Source organism: Dipteris shenzhenensis, chromosome 13, assembly GCF_047967505.1.
Source record: "Dipteris shenzhenensis isolate YYH24624 ecotype China chromosome 13, Dip_SZ_1.0, whole genome shotgun sequence".
NCBI lineage: Eukaryota > Viridiplantae > Streptophyta > Polypodiopsida > Gleicheniales > Dipteridaceae > Dipteris > Dipteris shenzhenensis.
In genome coordinates this window covers 17675358-17701716 of record NC_141608.1, presented here as the reverse complement: position 1 = coordinate 17701716, position 26359 = coordinate 17675358, and positions in this window count along the sequence as shown.

The following is a 26359-nucleotide window of genomic DNA, read 5'->3' as shown; positions in this document are numbered from 1 at the left end:
AAATTTAGTGGATGCTTGGGTGATTTTTAAAATTTGGGGGTCTTGAATTGACTTTAGAGATCTGCAGATGGAGAGGATAAGTGGAAGGTCATTGGATGAGGGGCCAATATCTAGGAGCATGGAGAGGCTTAAGGAGAGTTTGCCTTGTCCTTGCACACATTGCAAGTGAGAAGTTTGACATTAGCACCATATTGTCATATGCCATGTGTGCAAGCATCTGGGGAGTCGCCAGAAGCTAGTTGCACAAAGGTTGTGGAAGCAGGGAGGCAAAAGAAGAAATGGCATAGATGAGTTGGAGACTGAAGAGAATGGAGCAGAGAGAAGTGTCGAAAGAGACACTGAAAGGGATTAAGGGAGAGAAGAGATGGAGCAAGTTCGTCTCTTTAAGTGTCAAATGCAAAAGGCTTGCTACTAAAAAGTTGGTAGAGTTTCCACTATTAGCATCCAAGGTAGTCATTTAACTGTAGATCTTTATTGAACAATATGTGTTTATTTGTTTAGAATAATGGTAATCATTGAACAAGGTGCCATCATGGAGATAGTAACTTGAATGACGCCTCCATGCATTTCATTCAGTAAGGGTGCACATTTAATACGTACCACTGGTTGTTGGTGGTGCTAGTAGATCATCGGTAAGTCAATGGTATTTGAGTTCATGGTTAATATTGGATGCATATTACACACAATGACCTTGTATTTACACAAAACCATTATACAAGATGAGGAGGACAATGACGGAGCAAGTGCACATGCACCCCTTGGAGCTTGAGGATAGTATCCTTGATGTGCCAGATGAGGATGAGGGTATGGTGGACATGACGGATTTTGATTCTGGAGGCACAATGTCACATGTACACATGATGTCTGAGTTTGAGATGGTGGTGCAAGAGTTGCAATCAACACTATTGTATGGTGGTGCTCGGATGTCAAAACTATGGGCTTGCCTCTCGATCTTGAATTTACAAGCAAAGTATAGTTGCTTAGACACAAGTGTCTCAGCTTAATGAGATTAACACATATTTTATGTCAACAATATGGATCTTAATTGATTTGACAATTACTAGTATCTCATTTTTAAAGTTTTTTGCATATCTCAATTGCAATAGGTTGCTTAAAATATGTTTCCTACCCCAAATTCCATGCCTGCATCAAGAGACAAAGTGAAAAAGATGTTGTTAATGGCTTCAATGGATTATGACACTATCCATGGTTGTCCTAATGATTGTATTCTCTTTTTTCATGACCATGGGGATTTGGTTAGTTTTCTAGAGTGTGGGACATAGTATTATAGAGAGGACTTTGTAGGGTGAGAAGGTCCCAATAAGGGTACTAGAAAACAAAACAATCAAACAACTAAACAATAATCATATTAACTATCTAAACTATATATTATTGTTTCAACCACCGAGCTAATTTTGGATGATCACAGACCAAGTATGGCTCGAACTAGCCCAGAAATTAAACTAAACCAATTTAGCCACTAGTAAAATAAACTAATTTAACTACTAGGAAACACAACAATGTTAACCACCAGGCTGGTCATCAATTATTTTGGTTGCAATATGCAAAATAAATTTTTTTTATTTTTTGCTCTTCAAGATAATCACATAACTCCTATTTGACTTGAACCAACTCGATGATGTATTGCATGATGTTCCAACCATGGGGCTAGTTTAGGACAATCACATAAGTCCAAGCCAGCCAAATTATTGGTGTATGACCTGAACCAACCAAGAAATCAAACTTATATAATTAACTACTGTGAAACACATCAATTTCAACCAACCACCGGGCTAGTCATCAATTATTATTGTTTAAGTATTATATTTCTGTTTCAACCATGCTTTTAGGACAATCACATAACTCTTGTTAGCAGCTTGGTGATATTTCCATGATGTTCCAACCACTGGGCTGGTTTAGGATACTCATATTAAGTCCAACCCATCCCTGTTAAGAAATTATGTGCTGGTATATAACCCGAACCATCCTAGAAATGAAATTTAACTGGTATTTACCTACTAGGAAACACATCATTTTCAACCACTAGGCTGGTTTAAAGGACAATCACATTAAGTCCAAGCTAGCCCAGTTTAGAAATTAAACAATTAAACAATCATTGGACTTGCTAAATATATTGCTGTTCAACCATGCTAGTTTAGGATAATCATATTAAGTCCCAGCTGGCCCACTTTAGAAATTAAGTTAACAATTAAACTATTCCAAAACTGATTCATAGACAACCATGGGGATGGTTTAGGCACTGCATTGTATCAAGCATGTGTATGATATGTTTATCCCATTGCTCGTGTTCCATCCGCTTTTGGTAGATGTCCTTCTTATCTGAAGAAACTCTTGTATTCTCGTGCCAAAACATTGTCACTCAGTCAATAACTTCTACACTTAGGCTATCGCTCCTTTTCTTGCATTTTGTTGCAGCCCAATGACTTCTTAGATCAAGATGATCTTGCATTGCTTCCACTCTCTATCCAACCGTTAGTGCTATCTTGGTCCTTCTGATTGACAACATCTTTGACATTGTGCACACAAGCTATTTTCCGTTGTTTCAAAGAATACCAACATAGCTAATGTCACCCTCTTTGCAGCTAGTTGATCTAAGCTATGCACTCCTTTCATTTCTATAAGGCATTTCTCATGTTAGAGAGCATCATCTCTTGGGCGTGCATCTCCTGAGGTGATGGTAGGGTGTTACTCTACAAATTTTAGGTGTAGCTAAAGCTTGTGAAGACTTGAGACTGGTATTCACCTGAATGGCTTGATGTTGCTACCTCAAATGCTCCAAATGTAAGACCACAGCTCATATTATTCACTCCAATGGCAATGATCGAATACATGCATCTACCAACCGCTTCCTATTGCTGCTCTACAGGGTCTTCTAATTGTATCTCCCTCCATAAACGTTACAAAAGTGCTTTCCATTGCCATTTTGATAACATGCCATTTCTTTCCTCACCTCACAATCTGTTCCTTATGCCTTGACCAAGCTTTTCAGCTTTCCTATCTTGCAGCCTCTGCCTAGTTCTCTTGCAAGCCATGAGGAGCTACATCTTGTCGTTGATGCCATGGAGATGATTAGTGAACCACCACTAGAATGACATTAGCTAGCTTGTGAGATGAGAAAACAATATAAGATGACCTACCTGAGTAAAGAAGATAATGCCAAACCAAAAGAGGGAGGTCACATTGAGCTGACTCTACATGGGGCAGGTTGCAGGGCACCAAGAGTAGAATGTACTTTGTAGGGTTGTAGGCAAGGATGCATTTTAATATTCAAAGATTTGCAAGGTTGGAGGTGAAATTTTTGAAAGTGTATGGGGATAGCAAAATTTTCAGCCATAGTGATACACGTTAGCAAAATTAGATATACCGGGTGCCCTCAAGCAAGTGCAATGTGGCCCAAATTACTTTAAAATACAAATATGCCAAAGGACATGCTATCGAGTTTGATGATGTATATTATAAAATGCAATGATCTTTGATAGGCTGATGAGCCATATAGCAAGCATGTGCATGGAAAAAGAACCAATACAAAATTGTAAATAGTGTTGAATTTATTAAAAGATATTTGCACATGCACAAATTGCAAATTTTCAAATTGTTCTATCCTAGGGTGAATCTAGATACCAAATTACCAACTATCAATGTTTTAAGATCACTATGCAGTAGTCCCACTAGTTTGGATTCCAAATTTTAAATCCATTTTGGTTTTCAATAAATCAAAAAAAAGTTATAGAGTGTGCCCTTGAATGGGTGTGGTAAAATTTAGCACAACATTGGACGTTCCTTAAACCATACCGAAGGAGGTGTGTTCTTGGGTTGAGGAGAAGCTCATGTAGTGTAGGTTTGAATGACCACTTGGTTACATGTATGAGCTGAACAAAATTTTTATGTTTTTGAATTAATTATTAGACCTATACTCTTCCGGACACATGCTTCACCTGCAACATAGCACTTGTAATGCTTTAAGGGTCTCATTTTAAATCTTTATTCCTAGGAGTAGAAACAAGGTGATTTTTTGTAATTAAAAAGGGGGAAAATAGATGAAAATGGAGAGAGGCATAGAGATGATTTGAAGGTAGGGTATTTGAATTGGAATCTTATTGTGATGACCATGGCCTCCTATATTCAAACTTTATTTTCTTGGGAGATAGATTATGGAGATACCATAGTAGGCATATCTTAACCACCATTGATACTAATTTTGGAAGTCTTATGTAATATTAAGGAATTGTATTCGAAATATTAAATAATGAAATAAAAAAATTTAGAATTTAGGTGATACAATGGTGTGTATCATGATGCCTTTTTCCTTTTTGGTTTTTTGATTTTTAAAATAAAACGCCGAGTTTATTAACCCTGCAAGAGTCTAAGGGCTTGTGCAAATGAGCATAGTAGTGAGCAATTAGGCTACACACTGGTTGCTAGTTGAGAGAAGCTCGAATGGGCAAGTTTTGTTTCACACGCTTAAATCATTCCATCTAGTGTATGTACAACAGAGCCTCTTTGAAAATTGAGTTCGTTTTTGCAAATTGGATGGTCAGCATTTGTAGGGTGGCAGAGATGCAGCCCATTGGTAGAGAGAAAATGGTGCACCAATGTGAAAAAGGGCACTTTCATTTTTGAAGGTGCATATTTGCACACTTATGTGCCTCTGGAGGTGCTTTGAAGATTTCGTGTATGGCCCAAAAAATGTGCCATCAATGCCAAATTTAGCTTTTGTCTTTTGTTGGGTATTTTTGTCTAGAGATAGAGGCTCTCTTTGTTTCTTTATGACACTATTCCATTAGAGGGTGCTTTCTTAAATAGGCAAGTACAAGATCAACCTCAGGGGGGCGGCTGCATTACTAAGAAACCCTTACGTATCAGGTGCATTCATGGGATATTAAAAAAACCCCTCAACTAAAATTTTCTCCCTAATATAAGCACCCTCTTTACTTATGAACTAATGGATTTTTTTGTAAAATTCAATTAAAAAACCCCTCATCTTATTTTTGTAAAATTCAATTAAAAAACCCCTCCTCTTATTGTAACCCTATTAAAATTTTCCCAAAAATTGAATTAAAATACCCTTCGTTTTGAATGCACATGGCATACACTAAATTTTTAAAAGGTGAACTCCCCGACAGATCAAAATCATCTTTTCCAAGTGCACATATCGGGGTTGTCGTTTGTAGTATACATGTAGCTTAGGACCTCAAGTCATATTCCGGTGAGAGATGCAGGCTTAAGTGTGGTAAGCAAGCATAGTGCATGCATGTGTAAAAGGAACGTGTATCATCATGGTTGAGGTAATGAAGGCTTTCGCCTTCATTGGGGGTTGCAAGGTTTAGGAGGAGTTTAAGGGTTAGAAGGAGGTTCTAGAGTTTCGAAGGAGGTTCCAAGGTTTAGAAGGAGATTCCAAGGTTTAGAGAGAGGTTCCAGAGTTTAGAAGGAGGTCCCAGAGTTTAGAAGAGGTTCCAAGGTTCAGGTTAGTGTACATGGTGGAGAAATCGTCTCCCTTGTAGATCATGGAGGTTAAGGGTTGAGGAACTAAGGGTTTAGGGGGATCATAGGAGTGGGAGAGGAAGAAGGTGTAAGAGCATGAAGAAGAGAGAGGAGGGAGGAGGAGGAGGAGGGAGGAGGAGAAGGGAGGAGGAGGGAGGAGGAGGAGGAGGAGGAGGAGGGGGGAGAAGGGAGGAAGAGGAGGGAGGAGGAGGAGAGAGGAGGAGAGGGAGAGGATGGGTTGCAAGGTTGGAGGAGAGGGGAGGAGGAGTTGCAAGGTTGGGACATGCTTTTGGACATGGAGTGCAAGGAAGCATGGACACTTGAGACAATTGCTTGGAATACCAAAGTAGAACTCAACACAATGCCCGAAAGAGTGTGGTCTTCATTCCATTATGGGGTATTTATACAAGTTAGAGAGCTTCTCTCTCTGCATGTAGGAATTGTAAGACATTCTCTCTCTACATGTAGAACTTGCATATAGAAGTTGCATGTAGGAGTTGCATGTAGGAGTTGCGAGTTGCATGTTACATGTAGGAGTGACATGTAGAACTCGCATGTAGAACATGCATGTAGGAATCGCATGTAGGAGTTGCATGTAGGGGTTTCATGTAGGACTTGCATGTAGGAGTTACATGTAGAACTCACATGTAGAACTTGCATGTAGGAGTTACAAGTAGGAGTTGCATGTAGAAGTTGCATGTAGGAGTTGCAAGTAGTCCTTGTTATGCTAAGCTTGCGGTATATTGGGATCCTTGGATGCAAGAAACTCTGTGATATATACTAATGACTCTTGCACAAGCTATCCCTCTGCCATGCTTGCTTCTGGTGGTCTTGCTCTTTGTCTTACAAATCCCTTTAAAGTTTTCATAAACCGCTTGAGAAAAAACATCCATCGACTATGAACGGTACCTGCAATAGCCACCTCATCAACTATGTGCACAAGCAAGTGGACTTGAGTTGTCATAATGCTCGAGGGAAAGTGCTTCTCAAGCAAGCATACTGCTTCGATGGATTCCACCCTAGCCTTCTCAATGCTCGATATGGAGATCTCTTTTTGAGATATCCACCTATTTCACATGTCCATGTAAGATATTTTCATAATCAGTCTACAGCTAGCCTTATGCAAGTACAAGCAGAGCTTTGCCTCTACTCTACACACACATTCTATTCTACCTAAGTCCATGTTAGCACAAATACAACATACTCCCGGATCCATTTTATTACCTATCTTGGGATTATGGCTTATTGCGAGCACGAAGCTAGATTGCCATGCCTTTAGTCCAATGGCTATGGAACTTGTGTCGTGCTAGTCGATCCTATTGTAAAGCCTTGGCACCATACAATTTTTTGTATGTAGTTAGGAAGCTTATCTCCTCTTAAGGAGGGGTAGATGACTGTGAATTTCAGAGGGGATCTTGTTGTTGAGGTTGCAAACTCTGCCATCGAATCTTCTTGGGAAGAGGTTTGGTGGGGGTCTCATTGTTGAGGCTAGCATTTCTTGCTATCTTGCATACATGTTGGATGCGATTGCACCCGTATCATTGAGCTTATAGATAAGTTTGTATGCAAGTCTCATATTTTTGCATTTAGGAGAGGGCTGTGATGTTTGGCGGGGGTCTCGTTACTGAGGTTGCAGACTCTTTTGCCAATTCATCTTGAGTTTTGGCATAGCTTCTTGTCCTACTTGTGAATTCATTGCATGCTTTGAGAGTATGGAATGAAAGTGTGTGATACTATTATTGATGCAATCTATTATGTGCCTATGCAAAATCGTGTGAATGCATGTGATGTGTTGATTAGGTAGGGACTAACTATATGCTTATTTGTGGGATTTAATTGGGAAACTAAGACTTAATCATCCCTAATACAAAATTGATTAGGTCTTCCTAAATGTGCATATTCTAGTGAGTGTGCATGTAACAATCTAGTGCAAGCTATATGTGCAAAAAGACATGCATATGCTAGTGAGTGCGCATGTAACAATCTAATCCTAACTAAGGAAGACTTGGGTTTCCTCAATCTTTGTTTTTGTTGGGGATGGCTTGCGTGTTGAAGTAGTAGCGCTTCAGTCGTGGCTCCCATTTATTATTGTGTTGAATTGGACTCCATCCAATGTTTCTAGCAGCATAGCTCCGATGGGATTCATCTTTCTTACTCGACAAGGTCCTTGACCTAAATACTTCAATTTCCCCTTGTGTACTTTGGCATTGTATAACAAGACCAAGTCACCTTCGTTGATGTCTTTAGCTTTAATATTTCGATCAAACCATGCCTTTCTTCTACATTTTTCTATTGTCATGGCATGGTAGGTGACTAGTCTTGTCTCTGTATGCTTCTCCAACTGATAGAGTCTTTCTTTCAAGGATTCATGGTCTCCCATGCGTTCCTCTATTGCTATGCATAGGCTTGGTATTACAAATTTTAGTGGGACCACAGCTTCAAGGCCATACACCAATTGAAAAGGTGTGTTCCCTGTACTGACCTTGAGTGTGGTTCTGTATGCCCATAAGACTGCATTCAGTTTCTCTGCCCAATCAGAACGCTGTGGATCTACTACCTTGGTGAGGATAATGCATGATATTTTGTTGGTGGATTCAGCGTGTCCATTCCCTTGGGGGTAGTAGGGTGTGCTTTTTCTATGGATTACCATAAAGCCAGACAAGAGTTCTTGGATTACCTCATTGACAAAATGTGTGCCACTATCCGACACAATTTCAATGGGGCATCCGAATCGGGTGATCACATTTTTGTATAAGAATCTTGCTATGCTTTTGGCATCTGCCTTTCTGATCCTTTAGCTCCAGCCCATTTTCTAAAGTAATTAGTGGCCACAATGATGTAGCGTGCCTGCGTTCCTTTTGCTGGTTGATGGATGTATGGGATCCACATAGTCAATCCCCCATTTTTCAAATGGTTCCTAAAATGAAAGCAGTAGATGCTAGAAAATTGATTCTAAAGGTTGCACCCTATCAACTCATTGCAGGACAGCTGTACAAGATGGGCAAGGACTAGGTATTAAGAAAATGTGTAATGCCTCATGAGATCATGCCAATCTTGAGTAAAGTCCATGAAGGCATTGTAGGAGGACACTTCCAAGGGGAAGCCACAGCAAGAAAAGTCCTCCTTGCAGGCTACTGGTGGCCAACATTGTGGGTAAATGCCTAAGTACCCAATGATATCTCCACACCACTTTGGAATAGCATCTATTTGAAATAGTGTGGCATTTGGTAAGTCATATTCTACTCCAGTGGCTTCTTCTCCCAACTTGACATGAGACATGTGATCGGCAATGTAGTGTTGGGCACCTTTGCAGACCACTATTTTGAAGTTGAATTCTTGAAGCAAGAGGAGCCATCTAGTTATTATTCCTGTTGTACATAGACAGTTCACAGCAATGCTTGATGGTAGGTGTAGAAGACAAAATCATTTGCTAGTAGATAGTGCCGTAATTTCTTAACACTATACACCATTGCTAGGGCTTCTGTTTCTGTGGTGGTATAGTTGATTTTTGCATCATTGAGTCGCCCCTGCAAAGAATTCGGAGGTATCAGTGCACTTACATCCTCCTGCAATACCACTCTCCTGTTATCCATAGTCGTGGGCTTAAACATAGCATCCTCTCTAAAATAGACATTATGGCTGCGTATCAACTCTCTAGTTGAAGAATCCCATAACCTGTAGTCCTTACTGGACTCACTATATCCAAGGAAGATACACCTCCTCGATCGGGAACCATGAGCATAAGCCTCACAGCCAAACACACGTAAATGCTCATAACATGGTGCCCTGCCTGTCAAGAAGTCAAATGGCACTCTACCATTTAGAGATCTCCTGGGTGACCTATTAAGCAAGTATGCAGATGTCTTACATGCCTCAGCCCAATAGCATTCGGTAAGACCTACATATCGTAGCATGCTACCAATCTTGTCCAATAGAATCCGATTTATGCCTTCTGCCAAGGCGTCATGAGCAGAAAGAGGAGGAATGGTCAACACCCTCCTGATACCAAGTGTATCACATAGATGCTAAAATCTAGAAAAGGTAAACTCTGCATCACCATCAGTCATCAAGCTCAATAGCTTCTTTCCTGACTGATTTTCAGCATTACCCAAGAAGCGTTGAAATGTATCATATACATCATGCTTTTGCCGAATCGGATAGACCCATATGTATTTTGTAGCAGCATCAACAAATGTCACAAAGTAAGAGGCGCCACCCAGTGAAATAGTAGGAACTGCACTATGAACCAACTGCAATGGCTCAACATACCTCTCACTGACTGTCTTCCTTACAAAAGAGGATCCTGATTGCTGATCATCATCACAATCATGACATAAAATTTGAGAGACATCCATAACAGGAATGTATCTCAATGTTGTAAGGGCTTCCATACCTGCAGTAGACATATGTCCAAGTCTGGCATACCATAAACTAGCTGATGGCTGCTTACTAATCATAAGCATCTTATCCTGGACACCTGATACATGCAATGCATAAGAGAATCCAACCCGTGATCCCCTAGCCATAACCAGATTGCCTCTAGCAATCTTCCATGCATGATCACCCAAAGAGACATGATAACCTGCCTCAACCAACTGTCCAGTACTGATCTTGCTCGTAGCAAGTCCTGGTATATGTCTAACCCTCTGTAGAGCAAGAATAGAGCCACTAGGCATAACAAGGTAGATATCCCCATAACCATAGACATCCATAGAATGATCAATGCCCATCAAACCACTCTCCACAATGCATTCCTGATATGCACTGAACCATGACCTATGAGGGGTCATATGACATGAAGCACATGGATCTAACATCCAATCACCAAGAATGGGTACCTCAGTGGCCAAGAAGGACGTGTCAGACATAGACAAAAGAATGCCTTCATCACTGCTACTATCAGTGGAAACCCTGGCATCCACGCCTTGAACTTCCTATCATTCTTAACCTTGCTCTTCTTCTTGTATTTTCTCAGCCATTTCCAGCAATACTTTCTCATGTGGCCATACTTTCCACAATAGAAACATCTAACACAAGTCCGAGAGCTAGACTTGCTCCTAGAATTCCCCCTTGAACATGACCTGTTTCTACCAATTGATCGACTTTTGGAGTGCATATCAAGGCTGTATTTCAGCCCATCAGGACATTTCAGCCCATCATGCTGTAACATAACACTATCATGGTCATACATCTGGCATATACAAGTATAAAACTCATATGCATGGTAGTCTACACCCTGTACACCATCCTGTACCGAGTGATGACTGAATGATAGAGCATGCTTGCTCATCCATGTCATCCCAATCACTCTGTTTAATGCTAGGCTTGACACCTTTGCATTGAATGGGCTTATGCTGCCTCTTCTGCACTAACACATCATAAATCTGCTCTTTCCAATACTGAAAGTTTGATCCATCCAACCTCTCAATATCAAAGAGGGCACTACCAGCTGTAGATGCCATATCTGTGGCACAATAGGTCACAACCAAAGAGCAGTATAGTGCAATAGGCAACCCAAATGACCAAAAAATATAGTGTTGTCCAGACCAATCAGGTCTCCAAATAAATTGGCTGATCCAATGCTCAAAAGCACTCAGCCATAAAGAGGCATAAACAAGAATATATGCAGCCCGGTAACCTGCCAATGCCTGGCAATCCAAGTAAGAGATGCACTGAACCAAATGAGCAATGCCTACTCAACCAATGGCAATAGGAGCCCAGCTCAACTATCCATACACATCAGTGCGGCATCCATCAATGCAAATCCATAATGCATCGAAATGGCATTTACTGCTTCACCAATGCATCACCTCAAGTGTGCAACCCTTTGGCAACAAAATCAAGCATTCACCACTTGCCAAATGTGCCAAAGTGATTTGCCAAAATGCCAATAATGCCCTTGGACTGAAGTGAGATCCCAATCACTTTCTGTAATTTACTGTGAGTTCCCAATTCACTGTTGTGCAAGAGAAATCCCTACAACAATACCTCACAGCCACTTTGGGCAAAATAACACGTTGTCCCTGTTTTTGAACAGCAATATCTTTTCACTGAAAGACCAGATGCCAAAGCTGTAAACAGCAAAGTTGTAGCTGGTAAAAAGATCTACAACTTGTCAGTTAACCTCAAGAGAAAAATCCTTGTGGATTCTCAGATATTCTCACCTGAAAAACAGCTTCCTGCACATTGGTCACAAATAGACAGTAGACTGCAACTTTTTGTGGTTTTGCAGAGGCTGTAACTCCTGCAGCTTATACCGGATCAACTTGCTTCCAAAAGCAAAGTTGTAGTATTTTCTGTGAACTACAACTTTCCAGTTCGGCACAAAGTGCAATTCTGCACCAGGAAAGAGATATTCAGTCCTGAAAATGACTGTTCTGTCATTAAAAGAAAAAACAGCAGCAACTATTCAATGACCTGTCAGTCAAGAATATCAATCATTTTCTCGTGGGCTTCAAAGCATAACCAGATATTGAACATCCAATTTCTGAGCAAAATACTTGCATATACTGTGGCATCCAATGCATAAACCGCTTTCTGGAAATTGCATACCAGAGAATAAAAAATGCCTTTCAAGAGTCCCCAAAATGCATTTACTGCATGTATATGGCCTCATTATATTGGCATTCAAGTGAACATCAAATTGTATGCATTTGCCACTCACTTATGCATCCAAAATGCATCACCAATGGCATATACCAAGTGACATTTACTGCATCATTTTGCCAAAATGCATCAACTTGCCAAAGTGTATCAACATGTATGCATTTGCCAATATACAGTCTGCAAAATGGCTGTCTGCACACTGATCACGAACTGTCCCTATTTTGGACAGTAAATAACTCTGTACTGTAAACTCGGATGACCGAGCTGTCAACAGAGAAAATGTAGCCCTTTCAAAGTTCTCCGACTCCTCTGTTGGGCATCGAGCCTAAATCCTTATGGATTTGCAAATACTTGCTGTCGAAAATGGCATTCTGCTCACTTTTACTGTCTGAAATACTGTCAGATTTCCAGACTAAAAACAAAGAACTCACTCTTTTTCTCCAAAGTGGATGTTGTTGCTATCACTGGGCTGCTCTTCCTTTGCTCACGGGATGGAGCATCCCTACAGCCCTCCATGCAATGGACTGCCACAAGTGATCCTCAACAGAGCTAGCCATCATCAACATTGCAACGCCCACAGCTCTTGCTCCTAGGCACTCCACAGTAGCTTCAAGCAAAGCTTCAGCACATGTTTGCCTCAACGTGAGCAACTCTTCATGCCTCGGCAAGCAAGCTGACTCGACATAGCTCACAACACAGTCAACCCTCCATCGGCCAAGTCCTCTATTCAATGGGACAAACCAGTCCGCAGCTGCGCCTCCACCACACACGGATGAGCAAACTGGCAGCCCCGCAAACAGTCAACCATACGAGCAGCCAAGCCATATCCCTCAGCTACTCTCTCACGAGCGCCATCTCCATAGCCCTTCAGCAGCGCCACAGCCTCTACTCAGACGCTCAGCCTCAACGTCCATTGCTCCAAACCCACCGATGGCGATTCGTAGGCCAAATAACAAATGGCTCCAGCATCGACAAACTCAGTAGTGACCTCTCATGGCATCCCTCGAATGTCAGAGCGGATCTTATTCTCCACGCACAGCAACTCCAACAACCTGCAGCCAAGAGCTCCTCATCACTGCGCCCATCGTCGTGGAGACTGGCAAAACCAAAGCCACCTCCCAGCGTCACTTCCCAGTGAGCCGAGTCTCTATATTACGTCTCCGACGCCGACCTCGTCGCTTTGATACCAGGCTGCTCCTCTCTAACCTTGCTGGCCACACTCACCAAGCTCTCCTTAGCTCTGATACCAGTTGTGGAAGAGGAGAGCACACACAAAGGGATAGGAGACACCAAAAGTGGTAGAGCAAAAGCTACTCCAGCTTATTCCTCTTTCATATATATATATGAGTATACATGGGCACTGTACAAGTGGGTGGGCACACTGCCCTTTACCCCAACACAAACTTGAAGGGGATGTCCAGGGATCTCCCCACCCAAATAGGAAGGGAAAAAGTCCAAAACACAAGAAGATGATCTAATATACCTGAGTTTAATTAATATCCCCCCCCCCCCCCAATCAGAAGCTTCATCCACCAACCTTCACGAGATGAATAGAACCTGTTTATCTTGCCTGCCCTAAATTCTTCCCCCTTTTGACTATTGTTCCACAAAAAACCCCTCAGCATCCAAACTAATGTAGTCTACAAGCCCTTTGTTGAGGGACTGATTCTCCCAAGCTAATACGTCTCCCCTTTCGACCACCATGAGACCTATTTCTCTCAAACTCCATCATATTCCAATCCTTCCCCAAGGGACAATTCCTATGATCCAACATCTCATCAAGTTCATTCCAACATTTCTCCCACTCACTAGACTAATTTGGAGCATACACGCTTGCTACAACAAACGAACAATCCCCCCACTTGGCCACTCCCCCAAGAAAGGACCCTCCCTCACTCCTACAGACATCCCAAAATAAAATACCCTCATTAATAGAATAAGTACCTAGCTTTACCCCTCAAAGGACAATTAACAACAACCTCAAAACCTATATGTCTACATGAGAACCACATAGAACCATCATCTCCACACTTTACCTTTTGGAGAAAAACAATATTGGGATGCCACTTAAAGACTACTACACCTCTGTTGGAACAACAACCCCATAGATTCCAATCAAGAATTTCAGTCTAATCAAGGTTGTCGCCAGCCGGTTCTGGTTGTTGAGCAAGGTCTTCGTATGCATATTTTTGAAAGTGTAATCTATTTTCTTTTCCTTAACCCTTGCCGATTGCGACCTCTTTGATTCTTTTTGTGACAAACTTGGTACCCCGATCTAAGCAAAGATTTTGCTTCTTGAGGCAGGTTCCTTTCCTCCAGATCCTTTTCGTTCCTTTCCTTTCCTCAATAGGATTCTATACTTCACGGGCCGACTCTGATTGAGAGTTTTAAGGACCTTGACGGCACCCTTTGACAACCATTTCTAGTGCAGTCTTATGGCCAATAGCCGGTTCCTTTGGGACAACCATAAAGCCCCTATCATCTTCATTCCTCTTCTTGAATCAAGGTTGGGATATCTCCCACCTAGCCAGGACGTGGAATATTGTAGGAATAGGCCTCTTAGACAAATTTTCTCTTCCTACCCATGGTCGTCCACTCTTGCTCCGGCAAGGAAGGGACCTCCTCGTCTTTGACAGTGGGAGCCCTCCCTTGTTGCATCAAATTTTGCCTCAACCTAAGATTGCATGTCCCTGGGACCTTGTCGATCGTCTCTCCTTCTCTCGTGGGACCTTTCTCCTCATGCCTATGACTCGAATCTTTTTCTCCATCCCCTTTTTTAAATTGATCCGGGTGATTTTGGGTAAAATGACCTGATCTATTGGAGAAGAACCCCGCATTCGAAAACAGTCCTAGCCAAACCATTTGAGAAAGCACTATGTCCTCCAAAAATTTGACTAGAACATAATCTGGGATTGGTTTCTCCTGGTTCCACAAGATTTAGGCTCTTCCAATTGAAAATGTTGTATGTGGCTGATGCAACAACAGAAGTTTCCTGAGAGAACTCACCAAATATCCCGCCGCCCACACCCCCCCCAATGGTTGAAGACCTAGGAAATCCACCAAGACGGCATTCATGAAGCATAAATTGGTTAATATAAAAGACAGAGACCAAGGAAACATAGACATAGCATCCCCAAATACTATAGGGCTTTACCCACCAAATTGTTACACAGCTCCTCTGAAACAAACCTAAGCAAAAAGAAACCCCTCCCTAGAATTTTTGCAGCATACCCCCTAAGAGGGAATACCACATTCACAAATGAGTAGCTCCTCCAACTCAGCTATTGGAGGTACTTTATCAGTGAAATACCTATATACCCTATCTTTGGGTAGCCTTTCCAAGCCCTTCTTAACCGGATCCAAACAAACCCAACTTGCAAACCACCCTATGAGCTTTTTGCACATCATCATCCTCTCCCTTGGCAACTGTGTCAGATCTATGGCGAAGATCTTGAAGGAGCAATTCCCATGTTTTCTCATCCTTGAACTGAGTGAAACCTCATGCCAGCTTCCTATTGAGGACCTCTGCATATGACTGAACATCAATGTTCTCTCCCACTTCCTTGGAATCTACACCCCCTTTAACCTCCTTGTAACTCACCCCTCTGTCGAAATGCTCACCCTCAGCTTTCACACCATTTACTTGTACTCATCGAATCCTCCTTTAAAACCCCTTCAAGCTTTTGTTACTTCCTCCTCGCTACCCGACACCCGAGCCACCCATAGCAGGCAAGGGTGCCCTGGGCATGCATGCAGCTCTGCTCAGAATCTCCCTAAATCGAGAACCTCTCTCCTTCCCTCAATTTGTGCTCCTACACCCTTATTCATGGGGAATATGTTTAGGTGAGTGGACTAAGGTGAGTGTTCACATTTTAGGCGAGTGGCCATGGTTTTCCCTCTTCCTCTTCCCTCTTTCTTGCATGAAACCACATTGCAACAATGCGGAGGCTGCTTGAGTGACACTTGCGGATGGCTCATGCTATGCATTGCTCCCACAAGGAGTAGCTGAGAGTGCAAGCTCCATCGGCATATCTTCAACTACCCCATGACACATGAGTGAACCCACCACATTTTTGGCACCGCTACCAGGGAGAAAAGGTATGCTTTTGCATTTGCACTTGTCTTCCTTCTATATCTACCCATTGCACAAGTCTTCAAGCTTAACTTGGAGCTTGTTAGTGGAGTTGTAGGAGAAGAAAGAGGGAGGAAATGAGAGGTTTGGATGAAAAAGTAGGAAAACTGTTTTTTTGGTTGGAAAGTCAATTTGGAGCATTTGAAGCTAGTTTTTAATGCTTTTTAGTGTTTTGAGTTGGTAGGAAGATAGTTTGAAAGATTGCTAAGGTGTGTGTGAGGTCTAATCACCTCAAAAACAACAAAAATAAGGACTCTTGTCAAGTTTTGAAGTAGTTTTGTGTCTTAGAACTCCCCTTTTTTGAGTTTTTGCATTTTGGCTTTCAAAAAGTGTTTTATTTTCAAGTTTTTGAGTAAGTAGATTAGGTAGTTTAGCGTCCCCCCATCATAAAAAACATGAATAGAAACTTCCAAATCTTCACAAATCATCAAAAACCAGTCCACAAAACTACGTGTTCCTATCCCCATGGGTTGGCGTGATAAGTGCTATCCCGTCAACCAGTGCCAAACGATATCTCGCTGGTCAAACTTGTGTCGACCTAGTGCCAAATCATATCCTACTGGTCAACTTGCATTGACTCGATGCCATAGCGCTTCCCCATCAACCTAACCTTTGACTATGAGTTAGCCCACCACCCGGAGTTAATGTGTGTCAGAGTTACTTTTGCATTGACTTGACAAGCTGTTGACTGGCATTGTAGTGGTTTCCCGCCGATCGTTGCTATTCTACTACCTCCCCATTGGTGCGGTGAACCCACCCCTCCGTCTGTGGTCATAATTATTTCCCACCACCGTCGCCTTACTCCATCACACCGCTAGTCGCTGTTCAATCCCGCCATCTGGTGTTGTCCAATTATCCCACCGATCAGCGCCATATTCATATCCCACCGACCAACACCCTAATCGTATCCCACCGGTCAAACTTTCATTGACTCGGTGCCATAGCCCTAGCCCACCAATCGTGGCCATAGCCCTATCCCATCGGTTGTTGCCCGCTGACTTGCTACCCTGCTGGTCAATGCCATAACTCTATCCCACCGGTTGGTGCCATAACTCTATCTTGCCGCCGGTCGGTGCCATAACTCTATCCCGCCGATCGGTGCCATAACTCTGGGAACCCAAAAATTAGAAAAAAGCACATGAAAATTGGGACCTCGAGAATCAAGAAATGAGAAAATTTGCATGCAAATTGCATTGAAATAAACCCCATTGTGCTGCCCCTTGACCCCGTGTCGAGGCAGACTCAACCTAGAATTGGGGCATTAATTGCACCTACTAACACATGCACTTGAAATCAAGAAGAGTCCTACAAGTTCACCCTAAGCCTAAAGACAGTGCCTCAAATACCATCTTGTCGCCCTCCATACCTACCTTGGCATCCTCAGGGTTAGTAAGCTCAAAAGTCAGTTCTCACTCATTGCAAGAACCACCACCAGCTGAATTATCTAGCTTGGGAGAGTCAATGAGTCAGGATAGAGACATGGGTGAACCCTCCAATGTTAGAGCCATAGTAGCTCTAGACTCCATCCCCAGTGATCTCCACTCTCCTACCCCATCTACAATAGTAGCTACATTAAGGGAAACCTTTTCCAATATCATGGGAGGGTTTGGGTTGATAGACCCAGTAGAGTGGTTAAACCCATTTGCTGGACAACAAACTAGGGCAATGCCAGAGGCTCAAACGCCAGCCCAACCACATGTGAGAAGCCATACTCTGGGAGCCAAGTCCCATGATACCCAATGACAATCAACCCCCATCATACCAATTCCTTGACAATAGACAATCCTATGGGGAGGGATTTGGACCCACATTCTCACAAGGGTCTCAAATGCTAGAGCAAAGAGGGTAGAGGAGTAACCTCGAAGGTCAATAGTTAAGACCCTCCACCTCAAAATCAGTAAGCATGAGATTGGCACCACTGCCAATCTCCGCTAGTAGTAGTCTAAACAGACTGAACCTATAGATTGACATTCCACTAATTTTATTGGCTGCAGTAGGATAATGGCAAAAGTGCCAATGCACATGTGAGTTTAGGATTCCTTGTGCATGTTTTCAGGTCATGGTATGAGATTGGCACCACTGCCATTCTCAACTGGTGGCATTCTCCAAAGAGATTGACACAACTCTAAACATTCAAACATGGCATTACAAAGACATAGTCTAATGAGAATCCATTAGAAGTCCCACTCAAATCAAATCTGGGACTTAAGAGGAGCATGAGATTGCACTGTACTTACTCTACTAACACTCACACCACTAGGATCTTACTAATAGCTTCCTTCTAATAACTTACCCCTTAGATTTTTCTTTTTCTTTTTCTTATTCCTTCTTTGAATGGTCACAAGTACTCAACTCGGCTCACACAAACCTTGAGGTGCTAGTTCCAGAAGAATCACTCATCCATACTTCCAGCAAGCATTCCATAATAAGGAGCCAGTACATCCCTTAGCGACAATGGACCAAAAGAAGATTCAGCCTAGTGCATCCGAATGACTACTTTGTACGATCTTCATTGACAACCCTCCAACAACCATGAATATTGCATGATCTAGAGGACTGGATTGAGATCAGGAAGGGGGTCATGTTAACTGATTGGTTAACAATATGCCACCGTTGGTTAAGTGATGTAATTTGATGGACAATGGCAAGTCTGTAGAGCCAGGATTGTGTCTTGGAGCTAGATGGGCCCAAGAGGATAGTAAAAGAATGAGAAGGGAGAGTGGTATAAAGAGATTAGGGTTGGCCCTCCCTTCAAAGGTGACTTGTATAAAAGGCCAAATGGTTGACTTTGGTCTTCATTGTTGTTTGCACAAGCTGAATACAAGCTCCCTCTTCTCTTCCAAGAGAGTGTTTTGGGTGTTCTCTTGTTTCCATTGTAGTGCCTTTGTGGTTGCCACTCTATCCCCCTTCACTTCCTTCTCATTCTTCCCTTCCTCCTCCCTTCTCCCTCCTTCTCCCTCTCCCCTCCGCTCTTTCCCTTCCCTCTTCCTCGCGTGAAACCACATTGCAAAAATTCATAGGCCACTTGGGTGACAATTGCGGATGGCTTGTGCTATGCATTGCTCCCACAAGGAGTAGCCGAGAGTGGTAGCTTTGTCAGCATATCTTCAACTACCCCACGACATGTGAGTCACCGCTAAGACCCACCACACATGTGGAGATCATCTCCAAGTGTACAAAATTAATCTATGCGGATCTCTTGAGCAAGCAGAATGTTATTCATCCCACTTCTTAAGCATGTTCTTTTCTAATTATGAAGGCATGACACAATAAGTATTAAAACATGATTTATAGCCCACGTGCATTGCTGCACAACAATAAATGTAAGTGGTCATAAGCAACACTGAACAATAACATAATCAATCATAAGATCCACAATAATAAATATAAGTTCTCATAAGCTCCACAATAATAAATACAATGAGTCTTAAGCTCCACATACATTGCACCACAACAATAAATGTGAGCGGTCAAAAGCTCTACTCCCTTTTCCCTACCAACCCTCCCATTCTCCTCTACACCCTCCCAGCTATCTCCCCACACTCCTTGTTGGCCTCCCATTCTCCTCTACACCCTCCTAGCTCCCTCCCCATGCTCCTAGCTCCCTCCCCACGCTCCCAGCTCCCTCCAATTCTCATCCCCCCCTCCCATTCTATGTTTGTTGTTGTCTCCCTACCATTTGAAGTTCCCTCAACATGATCCCATTTGGAGTTCCTTCCCTCTTCCATCCGATACTTCTCCAAAAATTATAAGAGGAAAATTTGAATGTATTATCTCAAAAAATTCTAAGATCACAGAAAATTCCTTTGATCGAGCACATAACAATTTACATTCCCCACATAGAAATTCACATTTATAATATATGTCTTTTGACAATCTTTTTAGTAATAATAAAGAAAACCGATATGAGGGCCTTATTGGATTAATATTTATTAGAATTTCAAACTCATGGTCTTATGGATGTATGCATCTTTTATTTGTTGCATACATTTACAAAAATTGGAGATCATCTAGATTATATCTCTATTTTTGAGATAGTAATATTTTTTTGTTGAGAATGTATTCCCCTCAAGATTATTGTTGCCAAGAACTGAAGTCGTCGTGTTTAGTTCTACTCTAAATTTTGATTCTAGCATATCTGCTTTACTTTTTTGGTTGGTTGTACCTAGATTCTAAAGTGTATGTTGAATGACTTGCACCTAGCCACATTGTGTTTATTTATTATAGTAGATTAGTTTAGTGTTGTGCCATACATTTTTTGAGATTGTTTGTTTGTCCAATGCATATTTTGCCATTAGCGATGCATTAGATGTAGTGAATGTGGTATCAATGTTGTGTGCTTTGTTCTTTGTTGTCTTTAGTGTGTCCTATGAGAATTAACCAAGTGAAATAATTTTGGTTTTCTCAGGTATGTACAAAATAATATGGAATTTAGATTTTTTTTTCTATTTAAGTTTGGAATGTTCTTGTAGTGATTGTTTGAAATGTTGTCCATTCCAAAGAAGTCAAACTTCCCCCCCTCTTTTTGTTCTTGCAAAAGCTAGATCTACGATTGTAGTCACATGTTCTATTGTTATTGGTGCGTCCATGATCTTATAGTTTGTAGATAATGGAGGCAAGAGAAAGAGAGAGAGGGAAAATATAATGGTGGACAGAAGTGACTTAAGTTTGTAGATGATTATATTATTGAGATGGAAGAACTAAAAGATAATGGAGGTGATGATGTGGTTGGACTCCTTTCTAGTCACATGTTCTATTATAAATGGCAATCCTTCTTTTCATTATATTTTGAATGCTTTGTTTGACGTTGCTCAATATGGTATTTGCAATTTTTTAATCTATATTTAGTAGCTTTGGTATGCATATATTGCAAGTAGATTGCCAATTCAACTTTGTGACTATTGTACTCTACATTCCAAGTGTTTTAACGTGTGTGTACATGACTTGGTATTCTCTCGTCATCACATGGCTCTCCCACAATAGCTACTAACCCCGACCTCCGAGTGTATATATGTTGGCACCTATTCTGCACCCAAGCACATCTACTTAGGACTATAAGAGAGATAATATTCACTGGAGCACAACACCAATTGGGTTGTCACCGAGTCTCTTTCGGAGTTGGATGAGGGAACCTGAGCATCAACATTTTGGTGATCCTACTAAGGAAGGGGATGAAGGTCCATTGTAGCAAGTGGAGTCGAGGTGGAGTCCAAACGCTCATCGATGGAGAGTTTGGATTTTTATGGCATACCCTCACTTGAGAATCAGAATGAATGTGAAGAACAACTCAGAGAGTGATGATAACATCTTCAATAGTACTCGGCTATCATTCTAGAGGGATTGTGTCAAGAAAGGTATAAGGGCAGAAGACCAACTACTATGGCTAGTGGGCAAAGGACCCATTGTCAAGAAGAAAGGCGTGCCTCTGATGGAGAGAGACGCCACTAAAGACCCGAGGTGAATGAAGTGCAACTAAGGAAATTTTCCCGAGTTCCTCTCACGACATACAAAAATAATATTTGGCCGACATGCATACATCAAGTTGTACCTTTAAGGCCTGAAGATAGTACCAACTAGCCACAGAGAGTCTACAGTGGCCTCACACCCATAAAGGTGGTTATGATAAGTGGAAAGCTAGTGACTCACTCCTTTGGAGTGGAAGGCCTACCTACTTAGTTTTTGGAGTAGAAAAATTGAAGTCCAGCACCAACATCAAATTGAAGTTTCAAAATTTCAAAGGCATAGATGATGAAGGCCCCTATAGTCACTTGCAAAGTTTTTTGCATGTTTTTCACATCAACGGTGCAACAACAGATGAAGATTATATGGATTATTTTCCATGTACCTTAATTAAAAATTCTCAAATGTGGTTCAATCAGTTCCCGATTAGGTATTTTCCTGATTGGTATGCACTATTCAAAGCATTCTTGCAAAGGATCTGGTAGGACATCAACAAGGAAGATGTGAGGACAAATCTTAGTGAACTAAAGAGAGAAAGGGAGTATCTATCCAAGACTTTGTGCTTAGGATGTGAGCCCTCATAAATCAGTTGAGTAAGGTACCGGATGCCAAGTCTATGTGATCCTGGATAATCACAGGTCGTACCTAGGTGGGTTTGCACAAGGAGAGATAGTCAACCTGACTAGAACCCTCGGGGGATTCACAAGGGGAAACTTATGATATCATGTGAGTGTACAATAGGGTTTTTTTTTTAAGATGAGGCATAAGATTATACATTAGGGGTATAGGGCCTTTTACCTTTTTCTCAATCTTGAATTTAAACTAGGGGGCCCTTGACATTTTGGGGTCGGAGGGAAATATAAGCTTTTACCCCCTAAACACAAGTCTTCAAAAGTGGCAAACTGAATTGGGATCACTATCATGGATTGTAGCAAATGCAACTACTTCTCTTTTCCATCCCTGGAACAAAGTCTATAGCCATCTCCTTTGTGAGAGTCCTTTTGCAAGCAAGCTATTGTAGCAACAATTACATAAATATTAGTCTCTTTTTAATAATCTACTCATTTATTATAATTTTTAATTAATACTTAATTTATTAGTGGGAGAAGTTATCCGATCAAGTACTCATCAGATGGACATGCCACTTTGCATGCAACTCAAGAACACTACGTTGAGGTGTGTGCAAAGTATTGTGCCCATCGTCTATGCACCGTCCTATAGAACCATTAACGGGGCCCAGTCCTTAGAGCTTGTGTGGCCACCTACATTGACTTTTGCTCTTCCAACCACAACAATAGCTTTCTTAGAGCAAAGGGGTCTTGGCACTTTGTTTGAGAGCCTAAAATCCTTGGAGGATGGTCTTACAATGATCACATACATTAGGGCCTAGTCTGTATGCTCAATCGCATAGATGAATCCCGCATCTATGAGTTTTTGGATTTCTCCCCTCACTATGAGTACGTATTTGGGATTCATAGGGTAGGGACGTTGATGTACTGGCCTAGCATGGGGATTGTGTGTTGCACTACTCCGACAGGGACTCCCTTCATGTCGATGTACTTCTAGGCCATGTAGTCCTTGTCTAGCATGGGGATTGTGTGTTGCACTACTCCAACAAGGACTCCCTTCATGTCGGTGTACTTCTAGGCCATGTAGTCCTTGTACTCTTGTAGGAGAGCTATTAAGGCATTCTCCTTGTTGGGGGTGAGATCATCAACAGATGAATACGAGTTGCGGGTCCTGCCCTTCTGAGGCTAGGTTTACCTCCTTCACCAGGGCTGGCTAATTTAATGATCAATGGAACACCATATCAACATGGATGCAGGCTCAAAAACAATGCCGCCACTAAAGAGGATGTGAAGAAAGAGCCCACTGCCTCAGCCACAAGACCCCTTCTAGAGTTTGTAGCCATCTACCTCCTCTCAACCAAGGTGACCCCACTACTGCAGCATCTCCTTGCCGTCTAGGCCCGACACTTTGGTGGAATTTAGTTTCTGTCTATGAACTATTTCTTGTCAGATCAAGCTACAATATGCTTAGCCTTATCCAAAATTTTGTTTTAATAATAAAATCTTGCCATGTAAACTAAGGTCCATTACACGATTGAGGATCATAAGATTCTATACCAACAGGCCAAAAGGTCTTGAGAAGACAGATGCTTTTAAGGGCACATTTGACTAGTGACAATCGATTGTATACCAAGTGTGCATGAGCTAAGCCCGAGCTATGGAAAGTTTTAGGCCATGCTAGGCAAACAAAATAATATCACCCACCATTAGTGAGTATTTGAAGATGGTCTAATCTATATCATCTAAAATTTTTAATGGTCTAATCTAAATTATTGAGAAAGAGCATAGATTTAAGGAAAGGGGGGACATAGTGCGCATTTGGTGATATCCTTATAAGCTTAAATAGGGGTGTTTTATTATGCTACATGGACCATATATAGGGAGTTTTCTTGAATTTCATGCACACAGGTGATGTCCCCATTGTACTAAGAGTGAATCCCCTAGGCTAGAACCTATCAAGAACTATTAAGTCGAGTTGTTGCTTTGGACAAGGGTGAAGGCTCAAAAAATAAGGTAAAGAAGAAAGATGCTGACAGCAACACCGAGGAGATGCCAAGAAAGAAAGACAAAGGAAAACTGAGCTAATGAAGGCCTTAAAATTTGGGCATTCAAGGAAAGCCAGGTAATAATGAGAAATAGTGTAGCAAGTGTTCTAGAGGTGGACATGTGGAAGAGGAATGCAAGACTGGGTATTGTAATACCTACACCAAATTTGGGCATGATAAGTCGAAATTTTGGTTTAATGGTAAGAATTTCCAAGAGTTAGCAAACCAAGTGGTGAGACTTCTACTCGACCACCAAGTGGCAAACCACCGTCAAATCACGAGGAATTCACTAGTAGTAATAAGGAAGCATCACCTGCATGCAATAAATATATGAAAATTCCCCTTATCTACCCCCTATTTACGGGACCTTACCTTATAAAATGTACCTTCCTTCCCTTATATAACCCCCGTCCCTTACACTCACGTGGTACCATATGATAAACCCTAGTGGACCCCCCGGACAAAGGGAAGAATGGCAAAGAGATGATCGACCCATCTAAAATCAAGTGATTCTGTTGTGGAGAAAATCATATGCATTCTGATTGTCCGATTTGGGAACACTTGAAGTTCCTTAAGAATAACATGGAAAGGAAGGAAGTGGATCTAGAATGCCGAACAATTGTAGCCAAGCTACAAAATATAGTTGATGCTCAAGTGATCACTCAGTTGTGAGTATCAGTGACAACTACTGAAGATATAGATGCTTCAAGTAAAGATATCGATTGGAAAGAACAGAAGGAATTGTTAGCCAAAATTACAAGGGAACTGAAGAAAAAATCTTGAGTAGTAGAAATGCTCGAGTAAACTCAATATTATATCCATTGAGGGATGGGAATCCTCAAAATCTAAGATCAAAGAAGTAGAATCAAGTATTCCATAGGAAGTTAGCACGGAACTAGGCCAATAATGGGTAACATTTCAGAATATACAATTCAGTTTGACATTTGCTAAGTTAACTCAAATAGCTCCATACTCTTGTAATTCCTTTGCTTAGTAGATTAAGGAGTCATCTGAGCAACCAACAAAAATACCTATGATTGATACTCCTATAGCTGATAAAGAAGTTCCAATGATCACTATTAAGGTTAAGAAACAAACCATACCATGTGTAATAGAGGACAGGGGTTGAGGACTGAATATCATCTCTAAAGAAATTGCACAAAGGCTGAGGTTCACGTCATATAAGCTATCACCTTTCTGAGTTTGCATGGCAGAAAAATGACCAGTTCACCCCAAAGGTATGTTGCAAGATGTGGTTATTTCTATAGGTGACATCTATTATATAGTTAGTTTCATTATGATTGATAGGAACAACATGCCTACCCAATCCTATTGGGAAGACCTTTGGTTGAAGAGTGCAAAAGTATTCGATGATTGGGGTATAGAAGAGATGATTATTAAGATAGATGGTCTACTGGACCAACTAACCCTCGGAAGGTCCTGAGTTGTTGTCACCTAAAAAATATGTAAGCCAAAGATTCATTTCCTCAGGATGGTCTTCCTAGTGGAGCCTTTCTAGGTTAGGAATAGTTTCAAAGATTCCCAAGCCTTCCACATGCCCTTCCAAAGTTTGGATTCTTTTTCCATGCAGATTTCTTTCCTAAATAGGGCTACTCCTATCAGCTTGCATCTTGTTATCTTTACCATGGAGATATATTTTATGATCAGTGTAGCCAAAAATGATCCTGGGTTGATCCTAAGTTCAAATAAGCTTTCAAGGATCCACTAGGCCACATAATTTTCTACATCTACAATGCCTAAACCTCCAGCCACCCTTAGGAGGGTAGCCACCTTTGGCCATCTTCCTTTCACCTAGATCCCCACCCCAAAGGAAGGTTTGAAAAAGGCTATTTACGGGAACCAACAGGAAATAAATTAGATTAAAAAAGGATGGACATAGTGGTTAAGTATAAACTTTCTTCTAGTAAGAGATGGTTGGAATCCTTGCCATCTTTGAATGTTTGTCTTGATTCTATTTAGCACCCATTCCAATCTATTAATATTTGAGTGTTTGAAACCCATAGGAATTGTGACAAGCCGAAATA